The sequence below is a fragment of the Tursiops truncatus genome, chromosome 3 (assembly GCF_011762595.2).
Source record: "Tursiops truncatus isolate mTurTru1 chromosome 3, mTurTru1.mat.Y, whole genome shotgun sequence".
Taxonomy (NCBI): domain Eukaryota; kingdom Metazoa; phylum Chordata; class Mammalia; order Artiodactyla; family Delphinidae; genus Tursiops; species Tursiops truncatus.
Genome location: NC_047036.1, coordinates 24792370 through 24799822, shown reverse-complemented (window position 1 = coordinate 24799822; position 7453 = coordinate 24792370).

The following is a 7453-nucleotide window of genomic DNA, read 5'->3' as shown; positions in this document are numbered from 1 at the left end:
ATAGTGGAATAAGCCTTCATATTTTTTTAAGCCTGAAGGGAAGGATATATGTCCTAGGACATAAGACTTCTTCTATTTCTAGCTTAGAAGTGGTAGATTTAATAGACGTTTTCCTTTTACATGGTTTCGTATTTTCAGCAGATGTCACCTTTAGCATGGAGTAAATAACAAATCATACATGACCTTTGGGTAGCCAGAGTAGGTGGCTTATTAAATCATATGAATTGTGGGGTGTCAGGAGAGCTCCATGATCGAAAGATTTCTTTTTTCAGGCTTACGCTTTTTATTAGGCTTGTGCTTTTAAAGAAAATACTACACCTAAAGCCTGTTAAGAAATTTTTTACTCTAATGCTGCCACTACAGATTAAGAAATTGTATAGATTAAGAACGTTTAAAGAGAGTAAGTATAGAAGCCAGTAATATTGGAGCTAGCTAAGTCATCCAGTTCATGCTCCAGCTTTTTCCACCAATTTTTGACAACTTCTTAGATTTGGTTTAGGCCAGTTGATCAATTTCTTTGTATACTTTTCCATTAGTTTAAAAAATTTCAACTACCATTTCAGTTTACAACCAAATATCATTGACAGTTTTAGGGCATCACAATAGTATTATAACTGATGCCTTATGATACAGTTTAGCAGATAGTTTTCCAGAATACGACCTCCTGAGAGCAAGACCTTTAGGAGATGAGCTTCATGTTGACAAGTACGGCTAATACGGAATGATATCTCAGGGTCATGGAGAGGTCTTGCCTTGAAAAGTCAGGCCAGATAGTGGGCCATATTACAAGAGAAAGTGGGGGCCTCAGCCAGTGTTAGGGAAAGATACAAATTCTGAAATAAAAGGAAAGACCACCAAGGCTAGCCCTATAAAATAAAATCAACATAGTGTTTTCAGAGACTGTCAGCAATGCTATTTTATGTAAACTCTTGTAATAAAATAGAATAAGTTAAAGCCAAAATCATTCAACAAATACTCTGCTTTGTTATAAAGTAATACAAATATTATAGAGAAAAATATACCCTATTTACAAAGCAGAGAAAAAAATGGCATAGTTAAATTCTGAAAGAAAGAGACATAACATTTTAAAGAACTGGTACTTTGTGCCTTAGGTAAAGAGTATGGGGAAGAATAGTGCCAGGACATGCAGACTTAGAGATCTGTAGGAGCAAGATCAAAAGGGAACCTATGTACTAGGTTAAGATATTTGTATCTTTTTTTTTTCCCTGAGGGCACTGAGGAGTCATTGCTGTCTTTTAAATAGGAACTCATATTTACATCATAGAAAGTTCACTCTAGCTATAGTTGTAGAATGCATAAGACAGGGGCCAAGAAAGGGTCAGGAAAACCAGATAGGAGTCTCTGTAGCAGTCAAGGTGATCCTATGTTGGTCTGAAGAAAATATGACAGTTGAAAAAATACTAAAGTAGTAGGACCTTCAAGGTGGAGGAGTAAGATGTGGAGATCACCTTTCTCCCCACAAATACATCAAAAATACATCTACATGTGGAACAGCTCCTATAGAACATATAATGCTGCTGGCAGAAGACCTCAGACTTCCCAAAAGGCAAGAAACTCCCCACATACCTGGCCGTGTGGCTGACAGGGTCTTGGTGCTCTGGCCGTGTGTCAGGCCTGAGCCTCTGAGGTGGGAGAGCCGAGTTCAGAACATTAGACCACCAGAGACCGCCTGGCCCCACATAATATCAATCAGCGAGAGCTCTCCCAGACATCTCTGCCTCAATGCTAAGACCCAGCTCGACTCAACGACCAGCAAGCTCCAGTGCTGGACACCCATGCTAAACAACTAGCAAGACAGAAACACAACCCCACCCCTTAGTAGGGAGGCTGCCTAAAATCATAGTAAGTTCACAGACACCCCAAAACTCACCACCAGACGTGGACCTGCCCACCAGAAAGACAAGATCCAGCCTCATCCACCGGAACACAGGCACCAGTCCCCTCCACCAGGAAGCCTACACAACCCACTGAACCAACCTTACACACTGGAGGCAGACACCAAAAACAATGGGAACTACAAACCTGCAGTCTGTGAAAAGGAGACCCCAAACAGAGGAAGTTAAGCAAAATGAGAAAACAGAAAAATATGCAGCAGATAAAGGAGCAAGGTAAAAACCCACCAGACCAAACAAATGAAGAGGAAATAGGCAGTCTACCTAAAAGAGAATTCAGAGTAATGATAGTAAAGATGATCCAAAATCTCGGAAATAGAATGGAGAAAATACAAGGAACGTTTAACAAGGACCTAGAAGAACTAAAGAGCAAACAAACAATGATGAACAGCACAATAAATGAAATTAAAATTCTCTAGAAGGGATCAATAGCAGAATAACTGAGGCAGAAGAACGGATAAGTGACCTGGAAGATAAAATAGTGGGAATAACTACCACAGAGCAGAATAAAGAAAAAAAGAATGAAAAGAATTGAGGACAGTTTCAGAGACCTCTGGGACAACATTAAATGCATGAACATTCGAATATTAGAGGTCCCAGAAGAAGAAGACAAAAAGAAAGGAACTGAGAAAATATTTGAAGAGCTTATAGTTGAAAACTTCATTAACATGGGAAAGGAAATAGTCAATCAAGTCCAGGAAACGCAGAGAGTCCCATACAGGATAAATCCAAGGAGAAACAAGCCAAGACACATATTAATCAAACTATTAAAAAATAAATACAAAGAAAAAATATTAAAAGCAGCAAAGGAAAAGGAACAAATAACATACAAGGGAATCCCCACAAGGTTAACAGCTGATTTTTCAGCAGAAACTCTGCAAGCCACAGGGGAGTGGCAGCACATATTTAAAGTGATGAAAGGGAAAAACCTACAACCAAGATTACTCTACCCAGCAAGGATCTCATTCAGATTCGACAGAGAAATTAAAACCTTTATAGACAAGTAAAAGCTAAGAGAATTCAGCACCAACAAACCAGCTTTGCAACAAATGCTAAAGGACATTCTTTAGGCAGGAAACACAAGAGAAGGAAAAGACCTATAATAAAAAACCTAGAACAATTAAGAAAATAGTAATAGGAACATACATATTGATAATTACCTTAAATGTAAATGGATTAAATGCTCCAACCAAAACACATAGACTGGCTGAATGGATACAAAAACAAGACCTGTATATATGCTGTCTACAAGAGACACACTTCAGACCTAGGGACAGGTACAGACTGAAAATTAGGGGATGGAAAAATATATTCCATGAAATGGAAATCAAAAGAAAGCTGGAGTAGCAATTCTCATATCAGACAAAATAGACTTTAAAATTAAAACCATTACAAGAGACAAAGACACTACATAATGATCAAGGGATCAGTCCAAGAAAAGGATATAACAATTGTAAATATTTATGCACCCAACATAGGAGCCCCTCAATACATAAGGCAAATGCTAACAGCCGTAAAAGGAGAAATCAACAATAACACAATAATAATAGGGGAGTTTAACATCCCACTTTCACCTATGGACAGATGAACCAAAATGAAAATGAATAAGGAAACACAAGGTTTAAATGATACATTAAATAAGATGGACTTAATTGGTATTTATAAGACATTCCATCCAAAAACAATAGAATACACTTTCTTCTCAAGTGCTCATGAAACAATCGCCAGATTAGATCATATATTGGGCCACAAAAAAGCCTTGGTAAATATAAGAAAATTGAAATCGTATTAAGTATCTTTTCCAACCACAACGCTATGAGACTAGATATCATTAGAAGAAAAAAACTGTAAAAAATACAAACACATGGAGGCTAAACAATGTGCTACTAAATAACTAAGAGATCACTAAAGATATCAAAGAGAAATCAAAAATACCTAGTAACAAATGGCAATGAAAACACAGTGGCCCAAAACCTATAGTAGAGATCGGATGCAGCAAAAGCAGTTCTAAGAGGGAAGTTTATAGCAATACAGTCCTCCCAAGAAACAAGAAAAACCTCAAATAAACAAACTAACCTTACACCTAAAGCAATTAGTAAAAGAAGAAGAAAAAAGAACCCAGAGTTAACAGAAGGAAAGAAATCATGAAGATCAGATCAGAAATAAATGAAAAAGAAATGAATGAAACAATAGCAAAGATCAATAAAATTAAAAGCTGGTTCTTTGAGAAGATAAACAAAATTGACTAACCATTAGCCAGACTCATTAGGAAAAAAAAGGGAGAAAATGAAATTCAATAGAATTGGATATGAAGAAGGAGAGGTAACAACTGACACTGCAGAAATACAAAGGATCAAGAGAGATTACTAGAAGCAACTATATGCCAATAAAATGGACAACCTGGAAGAAATGGGCAAATTGTAGAAAAGCACAACCTTCTAAGACTGAACCAGGAAAAAGTAGAAAATATGAACAGACCAATCACAAGAACTGAAATTGAGACTGTGATTACAAATCTTCCAACAAACAAAAGCCCAGGACCAGATGGCTTCACAGATGAATTCTATCAAACATTCAGAGAAGAGCTAGCACCTAACTTTCTCAAACTCTTCCAAAATATAGCAGGGGGAGGAACACTCTCAAACTCATTCGACGAGGCCACCATCACCCTGATACCAAAACTAGACAAAGATGTCACAAAGCAAGAAAACTACAGGCCAATATCACTGATGAACATAGATGCAAAAATCCTCAACAAAATACTAGCAAACAGAATCCAACAGCACATTAAAAGGATCATACACCATTATCAAGCGGGATTTATCCAAGGAATGCAAAGATTCTTCAATATACGCAAATCAATCAATGTGATACACCATATTAACAAATTGAAGAATAAAAACCATATGATCTTCTCAATAGATGCAGAAAAAGCTTTTGACAAAATTCCACACCCATTTAAGATAAAAACCCTCCAGAAAGTAGGCATAGAGGGAACTTATCTCAACATAATAAAGGCCATATATGACAAGCCCACAGCCAATATCGTTCTCAGTGGTGAAAAACTTAAACCATTTCCACTAAGATCAGGAACAAGACAAGGTTGCCCACTCTCACCAATCTTATTCATCAGAGTTTTGGAAGTTTTAACCACAATGATCAGAGAAAAAAAAATAAAAGGAATCCAAATCGGAAAAGAAGAAGTAAAGCTGTCACTGTTTGCACATGACCTGATACTATACATAGAGAATCCTAAAGATGCTACCAGAAAACTACTAGAGCTAATCAATGAATTTGGTAAAGTAGCAGGATACAAAATTAATGCATAGTTATCTCTTGCATTCCTATGCACTAGTGATGAAAAATTTGAAAGAGAAATTAAGGAAACACTCCCATTTACCATTACAACAAAAAGGATAAAATACCTAGGAATAAACCCACCTTAGGAGGCGAAAGACCTGTATGTAGGAAACTATAAGACACTGATGAAAGAAAGTAAAGATGATACAAACAGATGGAGAGATATTCTATATTCTTAGATTGGAAGAATCAATATTGTGAAAATGACTATACTACCCAAAGCAGTCTACAGATTCAGTGCAATCCCTATCAAACTACCAATGGCATTCTTAACTGAATTAGAACAAAAAATTTTGCAGTTTGTATGGAAACACAAAAGATCCCGAATAGCCAAAGCAATCTTTAGAAAGAAAAACAGAGCTGGAGGAATCAGGCTCCCTGACTTCAGGCTATACTTACTACAAAGCTACAGTTATCAAGACAGTATGGTACTGGTACAAAAACAGAAATATAGATCAATGGAACAGGATGGAAAGCCCAGACATAAACCTATGCACATATGGTCACCTTATCTTTGGTAAAGGAGGCGAGAATATACAATGGAGAAGTACAGCCCTCAATAAGTGGTGCTGGGAAAACTGGACAGCTACATATAAAAGAATGAAATTAGAACACTCTCTAGCACCATACACAAAAATAAACTCAAAATGGATTAAAGACCTAAATGTAAGGCCAGACAGTATAAAACTCTTAGAGGAAAACATAGGCAGAAAACTCTATGACATAAATCAGCAAGATCCTTTTTGACCCACCTCCTAGAGAAATGGAAATAAAAACAAAAATAAACAAATGGGACCTAATGAAACTTAAAAGCTTTTGCACAGCAAAGGAAGCCATAAAGAAGAAGAAAAGACAACCCTCAGAATGGGAGAAAATGTTCGCAAATGAAACAACTGACAAAGGTTTAATCTCCAAAATTTATAAGCAGCTCATGCAGGTCAATATCCAAAAAACAAATAACCCAATCCAAAAATGAGCAGAAGACCTAAATAGACATTTCTCCAAAGAAGATATACAGATTGCCAGCAAACACATGAAAGGATGCTCAACATCACTAATCATTAGAGAAATGCAAATCAAAACTACAATAAGATATCACCTCACACCAGTCAGGATGGCCATCATCAAAAAATCTACAAACAGTAAATGCTGGAGAGGGTGTGGAGAAAAGGGACCCCTCTTGCACTGTTGGTAGCTATGTAAATTGATACAGTCACTGTGGAGAACAGTATGGAGGTTCCTTAAAAAAGTAAGAATAGAACTACCATATGACCCAGCAATCCCACTACTGGGCATATAACCTGAGAAAACCATGATTCAAAAAGAGTCATGTACAACAATATTCATTGCAGCTCTATTTACAGTAGCCAGGACATGGAGGCAACCTAAGTGTCCATGGACAGATGAATAGATAAAGAAAATGTGGCACATATATACAGTGGAATATTACTGAGCCATAAAAAGAAACGAGATTGAGTTATTTGTAGTGAGGTGGATGGACCTAGAGTCTGTCATACAGAGTCAGGTAAGTCAGAAAGAGAAAAACAAATACCGTATGCTAACACATATATATGGAATCTTAAAAAAAAGAAAAGATGGTTCTGAAGAACCTAGGGGCAGGACAGGAATAAAGGCTCAGAGATAGAGCAGGGACTTGAGGACAGGGGGAGGTGGAACAGTATACTGAGACTAAGTGAGAGAGTGGCATTGACATATATACCCTACCAAATTTAAAATAGATAGCTAGTGGGAAGCAGCTACATAGCACAGGGAGATCAGCTTGTACTTTGTGACCACAGAGAGGAGTGTGATAGGGAGGGTGGTTTAGAGACACAAGAGGGAGGGAATGTGGGGATATTTGTATACGTATAGCTGATTCACTTTGTTATACAGCAGCAACTAACACAACAATGTAAAGCAATTATACTCCAATAAAGATGTTAAAATAAATTAATAAATATATAGCAAATAAGTGGTTAAAAAAGAAATATTAAAGTAGAAAAATTCATAGGATTCCACGTTTAATTGGGTACAGAGAATGAGTGAGAGAGAGTGGAATCTTAAATGATTTCCACGTTCTCGTATTTCTGGCTTGAATGAAAGAAAGTGGAACTATTCACTGAATAGAGGAACAAGGTGCAGGGTTTGATTGGAGGTGAGGTAATGGATTCTGTTTGACA